Below are 27,413 nucleotides of genomic sequence, written 5' to 3'. Positions count from 1 at the left end.
CATTTATTAATTTATAGATTAAAAAAAGAGTTCAGCCAACCAGTCAATGATATAAAGGAAGATCACAGCTTTAAAAGACTTGACTTACTAAAGACTTATAAACTGTTACCAGTTTTGTATTAACTATTACAGCTCAATTTTTCTATTAATAGTGGTTAATAGAAATGCCTGGCAACTAAGGTCTGTTCAAAGACACTTCTAATGCAGGTCTCTCATTTGTTTTTAAATAGAACCTGTATCAGGCTAAATTACTATACAGGACTTTTCTCTCAAAGTTCCTATAAGTGGAAGACCAGTTCCAGAAGGAGTCTAAGGGAACTTTGAATTCAAAGTGTACATTCCCCCACCTCATACTGAGATGGAGCTTTCCTTTCCTTAGTTTATCAATATTTGTCCATATTCTAATCTCTAAACTCCTGGCAAGACACAACAGTTGATTAAAACATTTATGTGTGGAATACACATTGGTCGCTCTTAATGGATATAATGCACTGCATTTCATAATAAGTATATGTGATCCTATTTCATAAGAATGTGAGTGACTCTGAAGTGATAAAATCAACAAGTTCCACAGATTCTACTAAAGTGTCTTCTCTATTCACTGGCAAAAATGAAAGCAATTTTTGTTCAACTTTCTTCTCGCATATTATATTTTCCACACACATCAAAGAAAAAAATGGTGTATGGCATATTCTACAAATAGCCTGACATTCAGTTTATGGTAATGTAAGTGTGGAAAACTCCAAGCTGACACAGCTTTTTAAAGCAAATGGTTGCATCAAAGCTACTTTTATCAGAAATCCACTATTCTTAAATATTTCAATATAGGGTGCTAAAATAAAAGGCATCAAGATTTATTTAAAGATGCAAAGAAGCTGCACTAACACTGTGCTAACAGAAAATACACACAGAGATGTAGCCCTTTTTCTTACAAAGAACTTTACACCTCTTAAATAATTTTTGAGACCCTTTCCTGGACCAAAGGCAAAGCTGATTGGCTAGTAGGCCCCTCTATCATTATTTTCTTTCTTAGAAAATGAGTCCAACATTTTACTTTTTGCATTCATTGGGAATTCCCTCAATCTGTACATCATTCTAAAAATAACAGGGATCTCTGACTTGATCAGCTTCCACTGACTGTTGTTCCTCTGTTTGGACTCTCTGCCTAGGTATAAAAATTTGTGGGACCATATAGTGAATATGTATGCAGAGGCACTGATGTCTCTACCTTAACCGCATCCTCTACATCACTGAGTGACTGACCCATTTCGTCATAAACCCACATTTTCATTTATTCTCTTACTGCTCACAAAGAAGTAGAAGATCTTCTAATTGCCTACAACTTCCCCTGCTACTTCGATTCTAACTAAGTGTCTTGGGGTGACTTTATGATGTGTATCCCATATCGCTGTCCTATGCCCAGAAATTAATTTTTGTGCCTTTCTATGCCTTTAACCCGAGCCTGAGAGGGGGAAGGAAAAACTGAGCAAAACTTTCTCAAAGCAGCTTGCAGCTTGTTCAAGGTCACACAGAGATGAGTGCTGTGGCAGGGGAGGGAGGAGGCACCCAGCTTCCTGCTCCCGGGTCAGTTGCTGGCCAGTTGTTCAGTTTCTTTTTCTCCGGAGAGAGACTGAGAGTTGAACTTTTTTTCCTTCCCTGGAATTCCAGATTTTCTCCCTTTTCTACTGGACTGCTTCAATATCAGAGCACATCGGGAGGACTTTCCACCGGGCACAGAGGGCCTGGCCCTGGGCCAAGCCCCAGCTCCGAGGAGACCAAAGGGAGGACTCGAGCACTTTCCCAGGCTTTTCTCCACAGTGAGAGATTTTTATTATTTAACATTATTATCCTTTTCCTGTGTGTTTGTTAAATAAATAGCTTTTATCTCTTTCACTCTCCTTCGAGGAAAATTTATTTTCCCCAAACCTGGTGGGGGAGGGGTGGTTGTAGCCTGCCTTGTCTCTGAGGATATATTTCTAAATTTGGCCAAACCAGTACACTAAGCTTTGGCTTTTCTGACACCATCTGTGCAGTCCCAAGCAGTGTTTCCAATTTCCTCCTGTGCAGCCTGTCATCATTTGAATCTCCAACCTATGTCCTTTATGGAAAGCTAGTCTCCTGATACATATTTGAACATTTTTCCAAGTTTAGGATGACCCACTCTTATACTTGAAGGTGTGCTAACTGTGTATGGGAAGTCTCAAAGAGGAAAAAAAGGAGTATAGACATTATCCAAATTTATCATTTTACAGCTCCTTTCTAGTACACATGTTCTACCACTTCAAGGATAGGATAAATTTTACCTAAAATGTACACTTCTTTTATTTATTCTGAAAATTACTGCAACTTAAAACTAGATTTCAGATTTCACTAAATATAATCTTGTATGTCCTATAGTGTTTGTAGATCTGAATCAAGTATTTTTGAAATTCACCAAACTTCATTGACTTCAGAGAATATCAGATGGGAAACACTAGTGATGAATAAATAATAAAAATATTTAAAGCAGGCAAAATACTAGAAATTGGAAATTAAATTATAGAAAAGATATTGCAAAATACCTAGACTTATTTTAGTTCAAATAATTAAAAATTATTATTTTGATTTACAACAAGAAAGTTTATACTGGTTGTATAATTCCAAAAAAAAAAAAAATATCCTAGAGCATAATATTTTTAACAGTGATAATATATTTAAAATTCTGTTTAGGATGCTACAGAGAAAGAAAGAAGAACAACTGATAATTTCTTCTTTTAAATCCTAGCATTTTGTATACTCAGCTCATCTAAGACTTGGTTTAAAAGAAAATAATTTGTTACAGGTCTTACCAGAAAAAATTGAGTGTGATCAACCCCTCTATGCTATGAATATTCCAAATCCTTTGGATCACACTGCAGTCAATCAAGTGAACATATCTTTTCCAGTGCTTCAATTAATAAACCTGTATTTTATATTAGCTTCTTAGCAACAGGCAGTTAGACACGTAACTTTGCCTAGTATCATATATTAAAAATCAAGACTAAAGTTCAATATCTCAGCAGCTGATCTTGTTCAGTTTTTCCCTTAATAGACCTAAGTTAATGGACCATAGCTGAGGTCTTATTCATTGATTTGCTTTCTGAAATCCCAGAACTGACACAAAACTGCTTTCAGCTAGATTAATTTATTCTGTTCCTTTTCCAAGTAATTTTTTAGTGGGTTTTGATATTGCCTAGTTGATAAAATTATGGTTTTCCTTAGTGAAACAGTAGTCACAGGAATCAGCTTTATGAAAATTTTAAATAAATTTTATTTTCCCCCTTTGGCTCTTTGATTTAAACAGAATTTACAGATAAGCATCAGCAACACATCTGGTTATTTTCAAAAAAAATACCTCATCAGCTATTTTGCCTACTACTCCTAGAAGATATTTCTGAATAGTTAAGAAAAAAAAAAAAAAAAAAAAAAATTTAGCTGTTGAGTTCATCATTCACTGCAGAGCTCTTTGAATATCTTTTTAGATAAAATATTGGGTGCATGGCTATCTGCATTTCATATGTTCATATAGAAAGACTATTATCTAGAATTCACATTTCATAGTTCTTTCAGCTCAGAAACATGCTAATGTAATTCATGACATACAGAGTTTAAATAGCAATGTTAATATTCAGACCAAATCAAACACAGCACTAAAGAAAGAGGAAAAAGAACCTGTATTTCTGATGATGGGCTTATGCCAGACTAGACAGTAAAAGCTAAACAAAATGAAACAAAAAAAAAAAAAACCACACACTTTAGAATAAAGACTCTTCTTATTATTAGGTATATTACAATAACAGTATCTCTGAAATGAAGATTTTCTTTTCCAGAAGCTCAAAAATGGGACTTCAATTTAGCCTTTTCACCTCACTGTTCTGCTCCACACAGGGATAATAGATTTCCCTGCTATGTTAGTGAAAACAAGAGCCAGGAGCTAGTGTCCAAGATTTCTGCCCAGCTGAGGGAGTGATCAAATTATGACAAACCTTTTCTTACTGGTTCAGTGGGGCAACCTCTGGGCAGCAGATAATGAACCTCTGCCAGCACTGCCTGTCAGAAACCGAACAAATCTCAGTATAGGATGTGGAAAAAGGATAGATTTGAAAAGACATACTATTTTTTAAGACAGACACATGATGGTAAGAAACATTAGCTAGAGATGCTATATTCTCAGAAAATATTCCTGTACAGAAGAGGAAAATTGAAGAAAATTCAAAAGCATATTTTTTTGTCACAGAACTGAAATTTGGTTTTATATTGTTTCTATAATTGTTCATCTAAAGTGTTCTTTTTGCAAAACAAATACGTTCAAGAACTTAACCTTAGCAAATTATCTGCTAGGTAATGATTAAACTGAAATTTCCAGTCTGATGCTGTAATGAAATATTAAAAAACTTGCTTTGGGACCGATATTTGACGTTAATTACCAAAGGGAAACACTGAAACTGCATTCAGGCAGTTTTTTTCTCACTCTTCTCCCCCTATCCAGTGGTTTTTCCCTTTCTCAAATGAGTTTGCCCAGGGGAACAATCATCGCAGCTGAGGGTCTCAGCTGAGCCCTGCAGGAGTCCTGTATACCAGAACTTGCTTCTGGAGATGTATAGTGAGGTTTTGTCCAAAGGCAATGGTGTGAGCCAAATATATATAATATATATATATGAGATACACCTACCTCAAACTAATTGCATTGGTTTTGAAAGCCTTCAGAAAACTGAGCACTTTGACAAACTGATTCTTATGAGCAGTAATGACTTTGTATTACAAAATATTATTAAGCAGAATTTTCATACAGGGTTTTTTTAAAAGAACTGATGCATACACATAAAGAGACAAAAAGTATATTTTGTTCAGTACTTAGAATTCACAAGACTAACCGAGAAAAATTTATTGGCTACATGAGCTGTGTTTGTAACCCCAAGAACAGCTGGAGTTTTGAATTATCCTGTAAAGGGTCAACAGAATTAATAATTACAGCTGTAAGTATGGGTGATGAACTATAATTACGCCTTTTCTAAATAATAAAAGTAGTCTATAGAAAAGCAAACCAAAGCCTTGCTGCTGGATGCAGCAACTTTTTTTTTTTTTTAAAGGGTGTCTAAAAGCCAGTCACATCCCATCGTTTTCTATGAATCCACATTAATTTTGTGTTCTTCTTCAGCCCTCTGTTATTTAGCCTGTACATTGGTATATAAATGGAAAGTCAGTTATGAGTACTTATTTCATATTGTTCATCTTTTCTCTCTTAGCTACTATTAAAGATCAATAACTTTCAGACAAGGCAAGCAGAATGCCAAAGAGTCAAAACAATGACATGACTTGTCCTTAAGATCCAACATCACTTCAGAACCTCTCACAAGTGCTAGTCTTTCTGCTCACTGAAAATAGACAACAATTTTAGCCTACTGGACAGCCAAGAAGTCCATGAAATTGCCAAAGGGTTTAAAAATGCCCATGTGAGTTTTTTAGTCACAGCCCAAAACCACAAAGCAATCCCCTTGAAAATACAAATATACCCTATAACCTGTCCATTGCTTCCACATTCCTTCAAGGCTGACTCTTAAGTGGACTCTTGAGAGTTCTGTTTGCCAGTCAAACTAGCTCCACTGACAAGCTGATTTCATAGAATCAGAGAAAGATTTGGCTTGGAAAGAATTTTAAAGACCATCTAGGTCCCCCCCGCATCATGGGCACCTTCCACTAGACCAGGTTGCTCAGACCCCACCCAGCCTGGTTCTGAACACCTCCAGGGACAGTGATGCCTTAGGTTTTAACTTTCATATTTTTGAAATCCTGTACTGTTAAGTATGTAACTCTGAAACAATATAGCCTGTTAGCTACTGTTCTCTCATGCTGGTTAGACATGACAAACCCTCTCTGGGCCTGATCTCAAGGACACCTTGTTGTCCCAGGCGCCAAAATATGTAAACTAAAGCCTCTGACAGGGGGAGCAAACTTGGGGTAATTACAGCATTGCCTGAAATTATAATTGGAGAATTAACCCTAATATGCAAATGGACCAAACATAAAAGTGTGAAAAACGCGTGACCCTTTGGCCCATTAACAGGCCAAGCAAAATATCCACTTTAAACCTACTGTCCTTCAGCTGAAGGCCATTACCCCTTATCCTGTCACTAAATGCCCTTGTGAAAAGTACGTCTCCAGCTGTCTTGTAACTCTCTTTATGTGTTGGAAGATGCTATAAGGTCTTCCTCAAGCCTTCTCTTCTCCAGGATGAACAACCCCAACTCTCTCAGCCTGTCTTCATAGGAGAGGTGCTCCATCCCTGGGAATCACCTTAGTGGTTCTCCTTGGACTCATTCAGGCAGGTCCACATCTTTCTTGTGTTGAGGACCCCAGAGCTGGATGCAGCACTCCAGGTTGGACCTCTCAATAGCAGAGTAGAGGGGCTCAATCCCTTCCCTTGCCCAGCTGGCCACACTGCTTTAGATGCAGCCCAGGATAGAATTGGCCTCCAGCAAAAAATTTTCCAGTTTACGGAAGATTAATCTAAGTGAACATTAAGCACTGGAACAAGTAAGTGTTAAACAAATAAACCTAATTTGAAATTTCCCACAGAAAATGAAGACCAATTCTAATAGTCTGAAGGGCACTGTCAAGAATTTTTATAAAACTACATAATGAAATGAGAAGTGGCAGCTCCTTAATAAACGTTTCTTTCATTGAACAGTTTTGTACAGTGAGGATATACCGTAAGACACACAGACTAAGATTTTTTGGAGTATTTCCTTTCAGTACCTTTTCCTTAGCTTACTTAAAAAAATCCATATGGATACATCTTTAAGCAATGTGTCTATGACTGGTTTATAGCTTGCCAAAACCCCAGATTTTTGTATAGCAGATCTCGTGTTGCAACACATTTACTTACAAAATGAAGTAAAATGGTAAGATAAAACAGCACTGCAGATATAGTACAGTAAAAGATGGTAAAAAAATGTCAGTGAACAGTTACAAAAAATTATCAAATATATGATAGGCAAATGAATACAATATGTCACATACAGGGCTCAGCATACCTATGCATGTGTTTAACATATTCTGTGCCTCTGATACTGAGCTGAATTTTCAGCTGTGACTGTGTAGACAGCTTGACTCTGGCTCTGACTTGTAAAGTTCTGGAACGTAATTGCTCTTGGGAAGGAGCAGAAAACAATACCATCAGCTATCACTGGTCCACAAGTAACCTCACCTACTAAAGGCATGAATGGGTAAGTTCAACAGGAAGAAAATTCATTTTTAAACACTTGTATAGCCAGTTGGAACTACCACATAGGATTTATTAAACACACAAAGATCTAAAAACTGGTAATTTGAAAAAGAAAATAAGATGTTTATTTGGAAGAGTAAAGTGGGTTTACAAGATGAAGCATAGACCTGCATGTTCTCATCAAGCAAAATAGCAGAAACTACAACAATCATATTGGAGAGAAAGAGACAAATGATTACTTCCACAACTGGAGTTTAGAACCCACAAAACTTGACAATCTCCACTCAGAGCCTAGCCATTACTTAAGTGGAAAGCCACAGGGACTGTTTAGTACTTCCAACCTAAATCTCTGCTCCGGGAAAAGGATTTGCTAGTAGAGTATAATATTGGGGTGGACAAACAACAGCATGACATGTTTGCAACCATCCAGCCTTTCCTTGAGAGCCTACATAGTGTAGAAGAGCACGTATGCCTTTTGGATTAGGGAATGGGCTTGGTGAGGACTAAACTGCATTCACAGAGGTTGTGGGGCTATGAAGGGCAACTAGAGACCACGACACTGTCCCAGCAAGCTGCCCAGACTGCAACTCTATTAAGTTCAAGTTCTAAGACTTCCACTGAACTGGTTCAGCATTACCAGCAGTCAGGTTTTCTCTCATAACATGTCAGTATCACTTCCCTGGTGTTCAAATTCCTCAACCGTTAGAATTGCTGTATCTATTTGGCTTTTCCTAGACTACAACTCTGCTCCAAAGACTGGGTATGTTCCAAAGATCTGGTCTTCTGTAGGTTCATTAAGTAATCAAGTTTCACCTTATGTTTTCCTCTATTAACCTCTTTTGTATTTCACCTTTCTAGAAGGAAAATTTTAGCCAAAACTTTGAGACTTAATTTGATGGCACCAAGAACTGAAGAATAGCTCATTTCCTCTGAAGCCTTATGCAGATGACAAACAAGTGCTCAAACTCTAGTGCTTTAGCTCAGATTAGGAGTGAGCTTTTGAAGACCTCCCAACCATCACTACTCACAATACATCAGTTTGCATTTTAGAAAGGCCTTGAAGGGTGTATTGTAGTCTTTCTGTCTGAAGCCATATCAGAAAATGCACTCTACTAGTGGATCTTCAAGACCTGAAACCTTAGTTTCATCTTCGATCTTACCTTTGCACATGTGGACTGCCATTTGAGGAAGTTCAGACAAATACATACCAAAAGGTTTCCTTTAATCGTTACTTTCCTCTGACATTTAAAGATACTACCACAGATACATTTTTATATGTTGAAAAAGCAATAGTTAGATCCAATAGTTAGATTTGAATAAGTCTCTTCATTATCATTAGACAGACTCAAGAACATACAAAAACCATAATACACCATGAAGAGGGATGTGCTAATTAATCAGAGGTGCTTCAACTTCTTATAAATGCATTTTTCATTATTTATATAATGACTTATCGATTAAAACCAATGCTAGAAAAAACAGTAGTAATTCACAGGAGAATAAAAAAAATCAGGAGCTTTCCTATAAAAATGCCATATACAATATTTCTGTTTGCCCTTCAACAAATGATTCAAACTACTCATTTTCCTAAATCCTTCAGGATACTGTATGAATATGAGGTTACCAAGAGATATACTGGTTAAGGAAGCAATGTGCCTCTCATACACTAAGAAGGGGGAAAAAAAGCAAAGCTGTATTTGGTTTTCTCATTTCCTATCTGTCATGAACCATAACAAACATAACAGACACTAGTGACTTTTAAGAATGAGATGTCTCTGTTTAGATATGAAAGCTAGATTTTTAAGTAGCAGCTCCACAGAAACCATAGTTATTGGTTTATCTTCACTTAATGCATGATCCAATAAAACAGCCTGCACATGAAATTCAAATCGGGCTGGCAGAAACACACAGAAATCAGACAAATGTAGTAAGAGATACTAACAGTGCAAACTCTAAACTTAAATAAGAATGGAAATAATCAAGAATTGAAATAGAAAACAATTATCTATTCTCCCCCCCTCACAGGGCAAATATTATGACCAGAGAAGGATACTAAATGCTTATTTCATCACCACATATTTTCTGCACTGCTTATGACTTTGTTCTGTAGTTTTCCCTGTTGGATGAATAGTCTCAGAGCAGCCAGTCACGTCTGCAGGTGTTCTGTGTAAGGAGAACTATGAGTCAGCCAGCTACAAGGCAGAGCCAGGAGAAGTGTTTGTTTGTGAGGTCCTGGAAGGTCTGGCACTTGTCCTCTGGGCTCCTCTTAGTTTCAGGTTCTGAGTAAGCTGAAAGAGCTGAAAAAAAGTCACCTCCTTCTCTACCCCTCCTTTTCTAATCTCAAACATGCAAAATCCTGCAGTACCACAGTCCAATGACAGTCTGATGAGTGCAGAGAAAATTCACTTTGTACTGATGTTGCTGTTTTGTGCAATCAGCAGACCTTCTACAAGCAAAAAATTGATTTAGCTACTCAGGTCTAAATTACAGGATGTTGGGCAAAGAGGAACAGCTCAAAGGAGACTGCAGCCAGGCTCTCAACATATATTCTCTCTAGCAATATTTAGTACAACACAACCTGATGGACTCTGACTCCTTTTTACTCCATCTATTTTCTCTGCTGATTATGGGTCTTGGTCAGACCCATTACAAAAGAAATTGCATTCATGACTTCCCCATGATGTTTCAAAACAAGAAATACTTTGAAACAGGTAATTTATTTCACTGCAGCATTAGGTGGAAAATATAACTTACCCGTGTTCCCAAGGTAAGATGCAGCTTTCTTTAGAAGTCCTAACATGCAACTCAGCAGTGACTTAAAGAACAAAGACTAAAAAACTGAAGTGAAAAAAGCAAAGGGAATAAAGAAAAGGCTTTCAGTGCTAAAATATTTATTATTTTAATTATATTCAGGGAGATAAATAATTGAACTAAGTCCTGAAATACAATAGAAACTCTTCAGGAGAAGACCCTTTTGTCCAGAAAGGGCTCTTGCAGGATGAGGACTTGAAATGTTTCTTTTTTGTCATTATCTGTGTAATTTAGGGAAATTGAATGGATTTTATATAAATACATATTGTTTCAACTAAAAAAAACAATGATTTTATTCTTCTTAATATATACTGACATTTCCACGGTGCAAAACATCATGACATATAATATACACCCATACTGATATTGTCAGGTGGCAAGTCCATACACACCAAGATATTCTTGTTTAATTTTAGTACCCCAGTGAAAGTGACCAATAAACTCTTTAGGGAAAATATAGAACATTTTACTAGAAAAGACATATTAAGTTACAGAGCAGATCATCTCTTCTTCATTTTCATGTTTACCTCATTTTTACTTCCCTCTCTACTGGGCACAGATTTATACTATTTATATAGAAATCATCATTGCAATACAGCCTTAAAGACAGGATTGCTTTATTAAATTTCCAGGAAAAACATTTTAAAAACTATGTTTCATGCTTTTAGCAATTCCCAGTTCAAACAATTACATGGCAGGAAAGAGAGACAAGTACAGATGCAGGATCAGTGCCTTTCTTCATACAGAGCTAGGTGTGGGAGATGTGGGAAATAAAGAACAAGGAATAGCTACATTTTCAAAGATTCTGGAGTTAGGTATTCTTGCCCTACAACGTCTCTCACTAATCAGTCTAAAAGGGGGCAATTTTAGATATCACAGGAAGTGAACAAGCCATCTCCAGCCTTGAGGTACAGATTTCATTACATTTGACTGTAGTTGCACTATAGCTGGATGAAATATTTCAAGCCATTTCTGAACACACTCAGTCCATTTCTAAGCAGCATGATAAATTGAACTAGTAATGCTTAGTTCATTAATTCTTTATAAATACATAACAGATGTGATTTTAGGATATGAATGAAAAATTTCACAGAGGTTTCCTGTCCTATCAATCTTCTCATCAAAAAACCTTCCATAAACCTCACAGCAAGAAAATAAGTCACAGAAGAAGTGCTTTTTTCACTTCAGTTTTTTAGTCTTTGTTCTTTAAGTTGCATTTAGTCTTTGTTCTTTAAGTTGCATTAGAAGAAATATTAGACATAAAATTCAAACTATAATGACACAGCACATGATCATCTGTCTGTTTCAGCTATCCAACTGTCTTTTTTTCCTCTCAGATCTGCTAATATCAGTTAATTTACATACATTTTTGAAACATAAGTAATTACTTGCAGTGTTCGTTGTTATGTTGGGAACTAACTACCCAGACATTAAACATTTCACTTGTGGAATTTCCATATCATTCAATGGAAATACAAAGGCAACAACATCTACCTTCTACCTTTTTACACCACTAATATGAAGCTTAAATATATACATGACGAGGCAGACTTTGCCTTTCCCCTGGTATTTTCACTTCTTTTTTACATTATGAGGATTCATGAAATGCATGTAATAACATAATCTGTATCTCTGAAATACCTGAAAGAGGAGTAATTTTCTGAGTGGAAATCTCTAATCTTTCTGACTGTCACAGTCCTAACACAAAAGAAGCTGCTTTTCCCCTCCCCCACTCAATTAAATGAATACAATGTCTTTAAAGAATGCACAAGTAGGTTTGGAAAAATTGTATTAGTTTTAACTTTTATGAACTTTAAATTCATATTCTAGACAACACATTTTCAACCAAATAACTATTATTTTAAATCTTATTTTTAAAAAGTTCCTTTCAATTTTCCAGAGCTCGCAAAAGGAGAAGCAAAATTGAATGGTCAGAAGAGAGTCTACAGAAATTTTTCTTGAAGGAGGAAAAGAGCATCCAATGTCATAGAATTATAGAATGACCTGAGCTCAAAGAGACCTTAAAGATCATCTCGTTCCAAACCCCCTGCCATGGGCAGGTACACATTTCACCAGACTATGTTGCTCATAGCTCCATCCACCTGGCCTTAAACACTTCCAGGGGTAGGGCATTCACAATTTCTGTCCTTGGAACAGAGTTAATAATTTTAATTTTCTACTTTAAAAAAAATAAATTCCAAAGCAGAAGTAATAAAGGAGCTGAACAGCAAACTGAACTGAAAGGTTTCAACACAAGTCTGCCTACATTAGTGAGGGGGTTCAGCTCACCTTTGGAAGCTCCACTTGCTACTTCCCCTGCTCCTTATAGACAAACACTCAGAACAAACTCATCCCTAAATGGATCAAAGGCAGTGGCATAATGCCATACCGAGGCTGACCCTGCCTATTCCATACAGCCAGCCAGGCTGGACTTCTCACCCCATGAACATTTTCCATTCCTTGAAGCCAGTGAGAAGCCAGGAACAGTTCAACCACTGAAAAAGCTGTATTACTGTACCTGCAAGCCCCACATCACCCCAATATCATCTTCTGCAGTTCACCTCTCTTGCTGGCACTGGTGCCAGCCACAGCCCTTCCTCCTGCCACCAACCACAGCCCATCACCTGATACAATTCCCCCACCTCAGAGGGGCCCAGCAGGGATGGTTACAGCAGAATCTCAAGATGATGGGAGAAGGATGGAGCTGCTTAGTGGGACTGGAGACAAGGAGAAAGAAAGATCAAAGAACAATTTTGAGAGTGTCAAACCCACTTCATTCTGGAAAGAAATGTACTAATAACACAAGAAAGTATTACAGATGTATTATTCCAGGTGTTCTGTTGTCAAATTAACTCCCTAGCTGACATACAATGCTTGTATAGCGCACCAAGTGAGAGCTGGGTTTTTTTTAAACCACCATGAAGTGAAAATCTAAGGTATACAAATCAAAGTGCAGCAACCATCTTAACCATTCGCATTTTCAAACACAAAGAATAGTTAAGGAGCTGTTTTCTTAAGCAGTGCTCTTGATTGATGGGCTACATGGAATAAGAGTCAATTCTCTGTCTCTGGAAATAGAAATGTTTATTTTGCAGTTACTATGATTTCTAGCCTTCACAACTGAAGTCTACAAGAGAAGCTTGCCCAAAATGAAATGTTTCTATCCTTCTCCTGAAATCTCTCATCTCATGGGCCTGTGAAATATTATTCCCTCCTGTATTAAGAAAATACAATGACAAAATATTGATTATATATACATTTTTATATATATATATCCAGCTAATAAGAAGCATGACAAAGTGTAAACACAGGGACAAATCCAAATAATTTTTCCCTCTCTAAATCCTTTTTCTGCTACACTATAACATAGTCCACCACTCAGCAAAATATAAAATGCAACAAGCATTTTTAGTGAGTCAACATACAATTTTACTTAGCGATCTAAACACACAGTCAGTAGTGACTTGAACCCTTCTAAGCTGCCACAAGTACATCTAGCTGCATAGAAGCCAAAACTTTCATATTCCTGGTCTTCAGCTATCCTATCCCAGCCAAAAAATTACACATATGATGTCGAATAAATATTCAGATAGAAATTTCCATTTTAGAAGGATAATTCTTTTTGGTAATTGATCCCGTGCAGAGCTATGGCTGACATACAAAATTCATTGCAAACCATTTACACACACTACTCCATTTTCATTTGGAAAAAAAAAATAGAAATATGGTGATAATGGACTATTTTAAGAAGCAGAATTGGGGGTAGGGAAGGAACACTTAGTTTAACTGGATTTAAAAAGCACTTTAAAGCTATATAACATGTAAAAACCAACCACTTTTTAATAATATCGGGTCTTTGATACAGGGTAAAGCATAAATAATATTTGTCAGAAAGATTCTCACTGCCTCCACTTTTTTCAAAACATTTTCTTGTATCCGTGTTTTACAATTAACATTCCTGTGGTTGTGGGGGCACCTAGTGGCAAACTGAACACATTTATGCATAAAGTAGCTGATCATCAATTATCAGAAACCTGTTTTATTTTCAGGGAACTATTCTCTTACTTGAATAAAAAAACCACTCTTTGTGTAAGATCAACTTCAACACAAAGTGACATCAAGAAATAACAGCTGGACATAACACACTGGCAACTTCACTGACTCCCCCTCCCTTCCTTCTCCTGTCTGATATGTGTCTACAGGAGCTGAAAAATAGACTTTGAAAATAAAATCCCTTTTTATCCTGTATGCCCTGTCAGAATTCATTACTCTCTGAGCAGCTTCTTTTAGACATTTCACATGAGAAGGGCTTAATGTTTAATGCTAAACTTACTTATTTGAAGGTATTTCATGCTACACTGGATTTGGATTTAGCAGAGGGATCTGACAGAGCAGTAAAATCACAATACAAGCAGAACATAGCAACTCAACATACAGCAGGATCAAAATGCAAATATCATTTATATCACTGGTCCTTATATGGTTGTTATGATGGCACTGGGTATCCCCACACACCAGGAGGGAATATTTATATTGAATCCAGCTGAAGCCTATTTCTGTCTAAGCCCATTCTATTGCCTGTGAGTTTTTATATTCTATTAGCAATTTACACCCTTCCTCCATGCTAGTCAGGCTAGCTCAGGAAAACTCTCACATTCTCCATTAACTTGGGAAGAAAATAAAATAAAATATTCAATTACACAACCAGTTGATCCACTCAACAGGTACAGTCAGCTGATCTAAACCAAAGTTCACCCTCCAGTCCTCCTCATGCTGACCTAAAATCAACTTTCTCTGAAATAGCTGTGGTCACTCCTTGCTTTCTTCCCTGAGCTATGTGAGCCAATTGCCTGCACCCACCTCATCTGAGTAGTCTTCCACAGCAGCATGATTGTTGTTCAGTCATGCCACCATCTCTTTTTCCTTGCCTCCATTAGGAGGGGACCATGCAGGGGCAGATTGCCAGTTATGTCAAAGCTGTGCTCAGATACCGTGAGGAGATCATCTGAAAAAACAGTTTTCTCTTTCATCCCAAAATGAAACATAATTTACGCAATAGGTACAAAGTTCAGGAGGAGTTTTTCATTTGCATGAGTTTCCTAAAATTAAAAAAGAGAGATATTTAAAAATATTTCCTCATTTCAAAAATTTTATATGAACAGTGAATGCCTCTCTGGAGGTTTCAAGGTTTGTTTCATCATATTCAAATTCTACATGCAGCTTTCCAATAAGCTTCTTCAGTTGTCTTCGTTAAGGCTTTCTCCCTAATCAGTTGAGCAGATTCGTCTGTCAAATTATTTTTCCCTTCCTCGTTTCTGTCCAAAGCCCACATGAAAAAAAAACCAGTCAAGTCGTCTGGCTAAGTCTTCATTCTACAGAGCAAAATCCCAGTGCTCCCAGAGATGCACCATACAAGCATGTTTTACTTGCGCCTCACAGAATCCTTGGCACTAAGTTTTGTCCTGCACTTTATTTGATGGCACATTCTGGATGCCAAAGACACTGACATTTTGATTATTAATATTTTACTACTCAGAAGCCTCATGCTCTAGCCTTATCATTACAGCACTAATTCACAAATGCCAGCTCTAACTACATTTTTTGGGTTGGTTTGGGGTTTTTTTGCTTGTTTTTTTTACCTAGATATATCCAGCAGGAAGAAATATCTTCACACCATCCCCACTGGGCTGTGCAGATCCTGAACAGAGTCTTCAAGGCTAGTAGTAGGCAGTGCAGCTCCTCTCTAGAGAACTGGAGAAACAAACAAAGAAAGCAGATTTTTCCATGGGACTACAGCACAGTTTTATGATGCTTAGGAACAGAAAAGACAAGGTAAATTTACAATCTAAATCCAAATACAACTCTGTCTTTTGATCTTGTACTGGTGCCTCATGGGGTACACCTGCAGAAGTCAGATGCTTCCCTAGGAGTCAGTAATCACCTCCCAGCAGCCACAGAGCTCTGACCATTCAACCTGCTCTTCACAAGAAAGAAGAGACACTGATCCTACTATCCTCAATGACCTCATGTAGCTCAGTCACCAACATCATTTTGACTAACTCTTATCAGCTGGATCTCATTATCAGCTACAGAGAAAGTTCACTGAACTAATTATAGATAGCAGATAGGAATCACTTATTCATCTTTTTGTCAGGATACAGAAATGTTGTGCAACTCTGTTGCTGTAATGTAAGTTTCTCTCTCCACAGAACTGCACATTTTGACATATCTCACTTAAGCCAGCAAAATTTTTTTTATGTACGGAAATGGAATCTTTTGTTCAAATTATTCTATCAAAACTATCTGTCACCAATACAATGAAGCATTAGAAACTTTATCTAGGACTTTTCCAGAAAAACTGACTACACTCAAGTGCTAAAAATCACAAAGTCAGTCTTCTCCAGCCCACATTAGGAGACCATAAGTGAGTAAACTTATTAACATAAACAAACACAGGAAGAGATTAGTCAATTAGTCAACCTGATTTTCAGTGTTTATACAACTGTAAGGCAGTAATTTCCATGCATGGATGAAATAACTAAGATATGCTCAGCCAGAGAGGGATGGCCATAAATATACAAAATACAAATATTTGAGTGAAAATTTTGCTATAGTTTATATATATAAAGACACTGCATTACCTCATCTGTGGCAATTAAACTGCTTTTATTGTATCACTATTGCAGTGCTGAAAAGATAGCATTACTCTCAAAGTGACCTGAAAAATACCTGCTGTACAGTTAAAGTATTAGAATTAGCTCTTTCCCAGATTATTTGAATCAGAGGTATATCCTTTCACAATGGCAACAGAAAAGTGAAGTATTATTTTTACCTATTATGATGTACAAGTGCGGAAAATCACAGGAAATGAAAATTATAAAACAGATGAACAAACTTAGACAATTTACTGACATACCACAGAAATTTCAAATGTATCCACAGGGTCTCTATTCAGTATTACTAAAAAGTGTTTTGTCATTGTCATCTTTTCATCTTTATTTGTCCATATCTAGATCTATTTTCTCTGTTTAAGTGACGGATCTCTCTTATACCCTCTGCATTGTCCTCATGCTACAGTCTTATCATTTCAATACAGAAAGCATACAAGATAAAGTTGACTTTCATCATCCAAAACTAGGATACCATGATTTTTGAAGACCACAGATCAATAAGGCATTCTGGTAAGACTTATTTTCAGCACTGAGGAGTTATTCTGGAGCATTCATTCACACGTGGATCAGGTCATGTCCTAAAATCCCTTAAAAAAGGTTATAGAACTTCACTTTTCTCTCATGAACAGTCATCTGTATTTATTGTTACTCCAGAAAGTCCAGCTAAGTTCACCCATGTCAGAACATAAGTACTCTCCAGGTTCAGGGAATTTGTGCATCTAGCACAATATTCTGTCTCAGAAAACAACAGGAGATTTCAGGGGAGGAGACAAGCCTGAAAACTTTCTTGTGTCTGCTTCCCCTCTACTTTCCCACAACTTTCCTGCAACTACTATATTTATAATACTAGAAGGTGCACCCTTATCTGGTCTCTTATTTTCCATTAGAATAACTCTTTTCTATAAATCTGCCTAATTTTTTTTAACTCATACCTTCTGCTTCTACAGCCTTCTGTGGTAGCAACATTCAGAAGCTTACTGCCTCATGTATAAAGAATTGCTTTCTTCTACCTGTTCAAATCAACCTTTTCTAGTTTAAGTGCCCTCTAATTCTTGTATTGTGGGTCTTGAAGAATAACATCTCCAAATTCAACTTCCTCCTAAGCCTTCTCTAAACTGAGAGGTCCCTGTCTTTCCTCATTGCCTTTTTCTAAATGTTCTTGACCCCTTACAGAACTTCAATTCTGTCTTGATCTTCATGTCTTCCTTGATACTCAATATCTTGCTGACCATTTTGGTTGCTGCTGCATTTTAAGACAATGATTTCAGATAACTTTAAAAATTACTCTAAGATATTTGTTCTTAATTGTAAATCTCAATTCAAAATTTGATACTGTGTCAACCTGTATGCGTTCCTTATATTACTTACCTTAAAGTAGTTCAAAGTGAACCTCAGCTGCCACATTTTGTCCAATCTCTGTTTTGTAACATCTTACTCGAAGCCCTTGCCACTGACACAGCATTTGGCTGTCCAGCGAAGTATCTGCTGCACTTTGTACAATAAATCTAGCAGCCTTCATTCTGCTGGCGGGACTTTTAACTGCTTACTGAGCTAAAAATTTATTAGGTTTTGGAACTTCTTATAAATTTCATTTCTCTTTAGAAGTTATGCTTAGGATTGTTATGCTCTTAGCCAGCTCTACACTGACTGGGTTAGCTACTAATACATGGGACATATCTGATCATATCAAGACAACAAGGATAGGCTGATCTGAGTTGTTCTGGACCTTCACCAATACATGCTTCCAGTGCAAACTGCCCATTTTGTTGACCTTTGTTCTTACCTGGGCATGGTAAGGCTTCATCCCTTTATAAAGGTCTTTCTAAGTCTGTTCACACCCTTTTTGCACAGCCTTGAGAGGCAGGCACACAGAAAACCTTCAGATATTTGCCTCTAGCAAACCTGCCAACTGCTCTTCCAACTTGTAGCACTGTATATACTCCTTGAGTTCTCCTGTACTTCAAGGAATTCTTCCTTCTGTCCCTGCTGAGCAAAGCTACTGTGCAGACTGCCTGGCTAGCTATGGTTTCATCATCACTCAGCTACTGCTTTTTATCATTGTCTGAACAAGCTTAACATTTCCCCTTAGAGGGTTCCTTAACTCAGAGACAGGGGAGCCTAGTTCCAGCTATCACTCATCTTACCTAAACATCTGCCAAAAATTGGTCACAGCTTTGCCATTTAAATTAATTATCATTCAACAGTTAACATAAATAACAGAGATACAAGCAATCTACAGCCTGAAGATGAGCTGACATTTCAGCTTCTATACCTTCCTTCCTGGGCCGAGTTAAGCATTGCCCACAATCAGCCTGCCCCATTTTGAAATGTCTTTGAGACTAACATGGTTCACTCAGAAAGGTTTGTCTATGTGATCTTAAAATAAATGTTGAAATTTTCTTCAGGATTTATGTCAACCAGGTGCCAGCCATCAGTTTCTGGCTTCCCTCTCCCATTGATACAGACCTTTTCTAATCAGCAAATATCTGAAGTCCATCAACCTACAAGTCTGTATGCCTGTGTGACACATTGTCTTCTTATAGCACCTTTTCCTTCTGGCACTGTACATGCATGGAAAAGGCCAGGATCTAAGATGCAGAAAGTGAATGTGCAAATATAAAGGAGTATTATTTCAGGGAAGAAGTAGTGAATGTGAACTAAGATCCCTTTGATTTAAGCACATTGTGGGAGAATAGGTAGAATCACAGAAAACTACTCTCAACCATGCAACCTGGGAGCAGAAAATGAAAACTCCTAGCAAAAGATGTTGTCTCAAGGAAGCTTTTGTAAACACAGACAGCTGACACAGACAGGTTTTACTAGAAGAGGATTAGAAATATCAAGTTGGCCAAAGCACATATTCATATCCAGAGGAGAAAAGTTTGCAGTCAGCCATTAAAGAGATGTGTATGTGTCAGACAGAGGAAGAACACGCTTCCAATTTCTTGCTTATAATCTGTTTCTGTCGAACACACAGATGGATCGTTACTGGGTTGCAAATGAAGACAAAAGGACAAGAGTTGCCTAAATTTGAAATCACCTGACATGTTCCTAGGGCACATTTTATAAAATTAATGTGACGTTTTCTGTTGACTAAATCTTCCAGCAAATTTTCTTGCCCCACTGAAAGGGAAATAATCTGCTACAAGAGTAAAGGTAAAATATTGATCCTTAGGTCCTCAACTTACTGACATTTAACTCCATCCCTATATGTTTTCCTAACTGTAGTACTGAGAACTACCAAAAATGATAAACTTGTATATGTGCAGGTAGTATTAGATTTTATGCCATTGTTTGAAACCTTTAAAGTCTAATTGAAATTATATTATTTGTAGATTTTAAAAGAGAAATACATAACCTTCATTTAAAACTGCCCTAGGAAAAAAGGTGTCATCTTAAGAACATATTTTTCACTAATTTAAGTAAAGAGGGAAGCAGGAAGTGAGGAAAAATAAGTGATTTTTTCCAGTAAACATTACATTTTCAAGGAAAAATAAACCAACCAGGTTTAAGTTTTTTAAAACATTAAAAAATAGATTACTTCCTTTTGTTTTCAACTAATTTTGAAATTGATTTATTATCAAAGTCTTGTGGTTTATTTTGTTAAAATATATCATTTCATCATGAAACTTATTAACAAAGCCCTGAATCCTGCAAAGATTTATGTACATGCTTAGGGTTACAATATTTGGCTATTCTCATTGACTTTGATAAACCTTTTCAATATCCTCGATTTTCTGTGTCTACACACAATATATATTTCAGTTTGTGAATGTAAACTTTCTCTTCTTACATTTTTAAATTTTCTGCCTCTCTCCAGTGTTAATCTTTCCAATTCTGAAGCTGGATAAGTCTATGCATCACTTTTTTTCTCCCCTCTAGAACCTTCCCAGAAGAACTAATGTAAATCAGAGAAGGAGCAGACAAATAAAGGATAATTTCTCTAACACTGACAATGATCTAAGAATACTGTCAGCAATACCTGTAGGATTAAACAATGCCTTTGTGAGTAAATTCAGCAGCCCAATCATTCTGTCTCAGACCTAAAGCTGCAGCCTCCTTAGTTATTTATAAAACAAACACAAAACCAAACACAAAGATTTTTGTCCTCAATTTTTGCAGTAAGATATGGATCTATGGAAGTTAAAAATACCTATAATATATACCTTATATTTCAGATATATTATATCTTTCTTTAAAAATTGATTTCATGTAACTCACATGGTGTTTTTGAGTAACAAAATAACTACTGTACTATTTCCAGGGGAAAAAGTACTACTATCCCCATTTGTCCGCTTAAACAAGATTATTTCACTTGCCACCTTTTGGTAAGATTGCTTCACTCAGAAAAAAAAAAAAAAGAGAGAGAGAAAGAGAAGATACAGTCAGGTTCATAACTTTTGCAGGGAAGTAGAGACACTGTATCTTAGTACAGTCTTCCTACATCTTTATATTACCTCTTTAGCCATTGCTGTTTTCAATTTCAGGTTTATGGTTTATACTGGTTTTATATGGTTTTTGGGGTGGTACAAATGAAAGACATACCACACATAAGTAAACAAAAGACCATGCAAACATTTGAAAAAAAGCTTCAAGTTGAGACTAAAAACATAAGATGAAATAAAATTAGTAGCTTTTAGTTCAATTTAAGTCAAATCAATTAAGACTGGATTACAGGAAGATTGGATTTCCAGAAGTGTTTGAACAATGCTCTCAGGCACATGGTGTGATTGTTGGGGTGTCCTGTGCAGGGCCAGGAGCTGGACTCGATGATCCTGATGGGTCCCTTCCATCTCAGAGTATTCTATGACTCTACATTTCTATTTTTTTCTAATTATTGGTCTGACATGCAAATTCCTTATTTTGTATGCATAGTACACAGAACTCCTCATGTGAAACAGAAAATACAGACAAAAGATTCTCTCTTTAAATGTAGAAGATCAAAACTATAAAGGTTTAACAGCAAGAACATGAATTCTTTTTAAAGATTTCCTTAATGAAATTCTATTTAAAGACTTTTTACCATTTCTGTATTGAGAAGCCTGCTTTTGTCTAGTTTTTAAGTGGCCAACACAAAAATACAAATATTTGAAAATAAAACCAGATTTTATAGTACAGTATCTCTTGTATTCTGTGCTATTCAAAGTATCATTCTGTAGCTTATCTTCTTAGCATTCAAACATCTTATACATAACAATAATAATGGCATCCTAAAAATCTACACAAACAGTTGGATTTGTCTTCTACTTGAAGACATTTTATTCTCTTTTTTTCATATTATATTTTATTTCATTCACACTGAGTGATTTCTGGCACACATCACCTTCTTTGAGACAGAAGGGATATCATGACTGAGTCATTTCTGCCAGTGAAAACTTTCTAAGAGAAGGTCTGTTCACTAGCCATTTGTTTTATTAACATTCTTTGTGGGTTACTTATAGATGAGGAAAGTCAGGCAGAATCGTGGATGTTATTGCAACAACCCTCAGCCACTGCAATAGATCTCATTACAGTATCAGTTAAACTAATTTTTAGGAATTTGCACAGCTGCAGTGAGTTTTGGGGGGCTACAACATAATAACTAGATGTTTATTTCAATCACTAGCTTCACATCCACAATGTGGGACCTGAGCACAAAATTACAGCTGAGTAAGAACAGTTGAAAGTCACTCCAACGTGGTGAGCAGTCATAGTATCTGTAGTCACAGTCGTATCAGTAGTTCTCCAGAGTCATGATTTATATATGTCTAATCATTTTCAGTAGATATTCAGGCCGAACGAAGTACAGCAAATTGAAATGAACTGACAGTTGTCTTGCTCTGTAAGTTGCCCTTTATATGCTTTGAACCTGGTCTCTGATGCCAATTAGAAAGTACTACTAATGCCTAAACAGGAAGACATCCAAAACAGTCAGTGTTATTTCTCAGTATCATAGTTTGGACACCTTGGACATAATGAAGAGACTTAACTGCTAAGAAATTACGATTACTACTAGCATCTCTAGGGAAGAGACAAGAGTCATAGATCTTCATTTGCTGGATGAAAAATTGAAATGGTGTAAACACTGCTAAAATAGTAAATTTTTGTTTCTCTTTTTTTTTTCAAATTGTATTGCAGTGACTTAGTGATATAAGAAATCATTCTGCTTCGGCATCCATATAACTGTCTATTTTATCTGGAGTATTGTATCTGCACAGAAACTGTAAGAGAATAAAAGAGTAATAAAGGGGTGGAAGAGGTTTGCTTTCTTTTTATTTACTTCAGTAGCATTTGACTATTCACTGGGCTGCTTTTTATGTACTAAACTTTGCAGACCATGTCAAGGCAGCTTGCAAACATCTCATTTTTTATTTAGGCAATGTATGCTTAATGACTTTTGTGTCTGAAGTTTCATCTGAATTAAATTGTGTGTAATGCCAGCCTTGGTTTCATTTCATTTGGAATCTGGCAGAAAAGAAGTCACAGAGGGGAAAACAACAAAAGCTCACTTTCTTGGTTTATGTCCTTTCTCCCAGCCACATTTGAGGCAGACTATGAATTAATTATGAGTCCATATGAAGCCAATAACTTTGTGACTGAGGTTTTTACGTATTCTGATGTTTTATTACAATATTATACTCTGTGATTGTATTTCCCTTGTTTTTGCTTACATTCAGAGTTGCAAAGATCTATGTGCTTGTGTTTCTCAGGGTTTTTTTTAAACAGATGAGTTATTCGAACGTAGTTAATTTTAGTGCTAAATATGTTCATTTGGTACACATTCAAGCAGTTGCTCTGAAAAAACAAAATTAATAATACCAAAGGGGAATTCTGAATAGCTTATTTAGATCTAAAAATTGCTATTCCCCTGCAGGTCCAAATGAGCTATGGGAATTAATACTTTCTTTATCTCTGGAAATAAATAAAGACCTGTGACATTAATTATGGATATCTTTATGGAAAGTATAGATCAAAAGAGAGTATATACAAATAATTATACAGCAAATATATTCAATACCATCCCAGAAACAAATGTTAATCACATTGTAACTTCACAAGACAGCAATAAAAAATTAGAAAGTTATTGTTAAAAAAGAACATGAATCATTGAATAAATTATCACAGTGTTACAATGTTTGTTACAATACAGAGAAATACTGGAGACCTGTGTCCAAAATCTCAGATGCAGGTTACGTGCTTAGTATACAAGTCTATTTACTCAGAAGGGTTTCCACCCTTAGAAGTAATTTTCTCACAGCCCACCAAAACATCTTCATCTAAAAGAGGTAGCAATATCATTATAAAATCTAACAGAAAGAATATTGAGTTTACATGGGGTATCGCCGTGTCTCTGCAACATCAGGCCCTGCTCAGATTCTCTGCCTTGTCTCCCACAGTCAGCTCCTCCTCGGCGCACTCTGGTACCGCGACTCTCTGCGCAGGGCTTCAGCGAGAGAGCACAGCTTTGCGGCCAAGGCTTAAACCTGACAAGAATACTGTTGTTAAGATGAAAGAAAGTTAGTGAGCTGAAGTCACTTCATATAATAAAATTAAAAAAGGAGTGGACCTGTTGAGATAGTGAGTGGCTCAAGGATTCAGGAGGAAAAATACTCACATGAAAGGATATAAAGCTCCTTAGCTGTGTTTCTCCTGTTTTCATTGTGCATAGTAAAAGACCTCAAACAAAAGTGACTTAGTGAGCTGGATTACAGATAAGATCCTACCATAACCTGCGTAGGATTTCAAGACTTGGCAAGCATTTGAGTTTGACATAAGCTAAATGTAACATTTGATATCCTGTCTTACTGAGGAGGTATGATTTAGACATCCTTTTTGAGCTTAGTTTCATAAATTTAAGTTCTGTCTCAAGGAAAGGATAGCTTTGATTTTTAAAGAGAAGCACTAATAACATTAGAATGCCACAATGCTAAAAACAGCATCTTGCCCAACCTGTCAAGGACCATATAGCAAAGGACAAAGAACAGCTTTGCAATAAGATGCCATGAAAACACAGGATTGTGCTTGAAGGTGGTATGGAAGAAAATTACACTGAAAAATGCCTTAACTGTCTGAAATAAAGAGGATTTTTTATCCAAGTTTAAAATATGCCTGTATATTATTTTCCAAAAGCCGAAATAACATGCCAGAAGATTCAACTCACAACCATAACAGCCTAGACAATGTTCAGGTGGCCCCATATAGTAGGATCGAAGGGGGCAAAATATTTCATATTTTGGCCAAAAAACCCTTCCTGGTTGATGTATTTGATTTTGTCAAGAAGCTTTGAAAGTGCAAATGAGCCACTGAAAAATTCAAAATCTCAAACCTTTGAATTCAAAAAGTGACTTAGAAGTGAGCTAGAAAAAAGTTCTTATGAAGGAATTTTCAGAAGTGCAGAGATGGGCCAGCAAGGAACTCAGCGATTTATGAGGAAAATACTGAGATAAAAGGGTAAAATCTTCAAGGGGAAAAAAAATGAAAGCAGACAATAAGACAGCAACTCAACAGCGTGAAGAATTAGCCTATGCAAAAGGGCCTCTACTTCCCCCACTTGAGAGGCAAGTGTTGGATTGGCAGACTTCTTCATTGGATGTGATGAGTATATTAATACTCAGGCTCCTAACCAATTAATCTTAGCTATCTAGCTCTCTGTCTTGCTGAACCACCAATAAGCAATTACTGCACATCCTCTCTGTGACTGGTAAAAGATCCCAAAGTGACTCAAAGTGAGTGGAAAGAGAACTCTCAGCAGAGTGTGCTAGTGACCTGGCCAAAACTTATTTTCTCAGAAGTTATCTCTGCATTATTTAAAAAAATATGAGATAATAAAGCCATATTTTCCATATATATTTTTTTTTGCAGCTGTTGGGAAATAATCTGAGATAGCAGTAGACACTGTCACTACATTATCCTCCTACAGCAGTCAGGCTTTGAAAATTGATTGATTAGCTCTTATCAGTCCGTTCAGAGAGTGCTGAAAAATGTTAGTGGATTATTTTCCAGATAAGATTCTACTTTCTGAAATTTAAACAGAATCATGTCTTTTGCTGAAGAATGGTCTGACTTCAGCACTGAAACTCCATGGAGTAAACAGAGATTAGATGTATTTATTGTTTCCCACCAGCTCTAGATCTGGGCTCCAACTAAACTCGGAATTTTTAAATTTACTCTCTAAAATTCTTAAGTTCCAAGTCTCCCAACATATGGTATAAAGATACTCATCAGCCTTCATAATCTACCCCAAGACGATGCACCCTGTAGTTTAGGAGTTTGAGTGTGTGAAGTTACTGACATGTGCAGATTGGCTTAATGGGGCCTTGAGGGGGAGCCATAGGAGGAGTGGCTGCGGTCACTTGGTCTGTTCAGCCTGGAGGAGAGGAGACTGAGGGGACACCTCACTACAGTCTACAGTTTCCTCATGAGGGGAAGAGCAGGGGCAGGCACTGATCTCTTCTCTGTGGTGACAGTGACAGGACCCAAGGGAATGGCCTGAAGTTGTGTCAGGGGAGGTTTAGGTTGGATATTAGAAAAAGGTTCTTTACCCAGAAGGTGTTTGGGCACTGGAACAGCCTTCCCAGGGAAGTGGTCACAGCATCAAGCCTGACAGAGTTCAAGAAGGGTTTGAACAATAGCCTTGGACACATGGTGTGAATCTCAGGGATGGTCCTGTGCAGGGTCAGGAGGTGGACTCAAGGATCCTTGTGGGTCCCTTCCGACCTGGCATATTCTGCAATTCTGTGATTCTTTCGAACACAGAACAACTGATAGGTTTTGCTAATTTCAAGGACAAGCTATCAACACAAATATATATGGTACACATTAAAATACACATAGATAAAAATGTCTTCAGTAGTATTAAAAGTCTTCTTGCTTCAAATTACAAAATCATGAAGGTAAAATTAACAAACAAACAAACAAAAAATCCCCCGCAAACAAAAACAACAAGTCAACCCTCTTTATTTCATAGAAATCTTAAATATTTATTACAAATCAGTAGGATTGAATCACTTGGGGAATCAATAATTAATTAGTAGAAATATTTCAGATATCTTATAAATATCAAAGGCTCTTAATAATTACTTTACAAATTCAGATCAGCAGAAATCATGATGGCTTTAAACATAGTGGGAGGTGGAAACAAGCTAAGAAGTTGAGAACTATAAAAATTATCAAAAATGAAACAAATACTTTTTGATCTTATGCTGTAGTCTTGTTATGGTGGAGATTAATATTATAAGCATGATCCAGCATGGATCTTTTGATGCTCACTGCAATTAACAACAAAGCTTTTCCCAGCTTTAATTATCCAGAACCAGACCCATAGAAATGTCACAGTATCGATCATATACAATTCAAGTATCAATAAAGCACTTCAATGTGAGAGATTGGTTACGTGAAAAGGGACATATAGATTCAGGATATACAGATTCTTTGCAGCTTACTGATCTGAGAAGCTGGCTACGTGAGAATGGGCACATAGACCCTTGCAGCTAGCTGAGCAAGGTCTCATAAGACAATGCACCACACATCCTGTGTAACAACTGAAGTTACAGAATATTACATGTATCTTGCTCAATAACTGAACCACCATTGAGCCTTACTGCTGAACTATGGGTTTATTTGCAGAGCCAGCAAGGTTAGGTTTTGGCAGTATAACAATAGACATCTGTGGTTAGAAGGCCAGGGAAAAAGGCAGAACTGCTGACCAC

The sequence above is a fragment of the Corvus brachyrhynchos genome, unplaced genomic scaffold, assembly GCF_000691975.1.
Source record: "Corvus brachyrhynchos isolate BGI_N302 unplaced genomic scaffold, ASM69197v1 scaffold9, whole genome shotgun sequence".
Classification (NCBI taxonomy): domain Eukaryota; kingdom Metazoa; phylum Chordata; class Aves; order Passeriformes; family Corvidae; genus Corvus; species Corvus brachyrhynchos.
The sequence above is the reverse complement of the archived record's forward strand: the minus strand, read 5'-3'. Positions refer to the sequence as shown.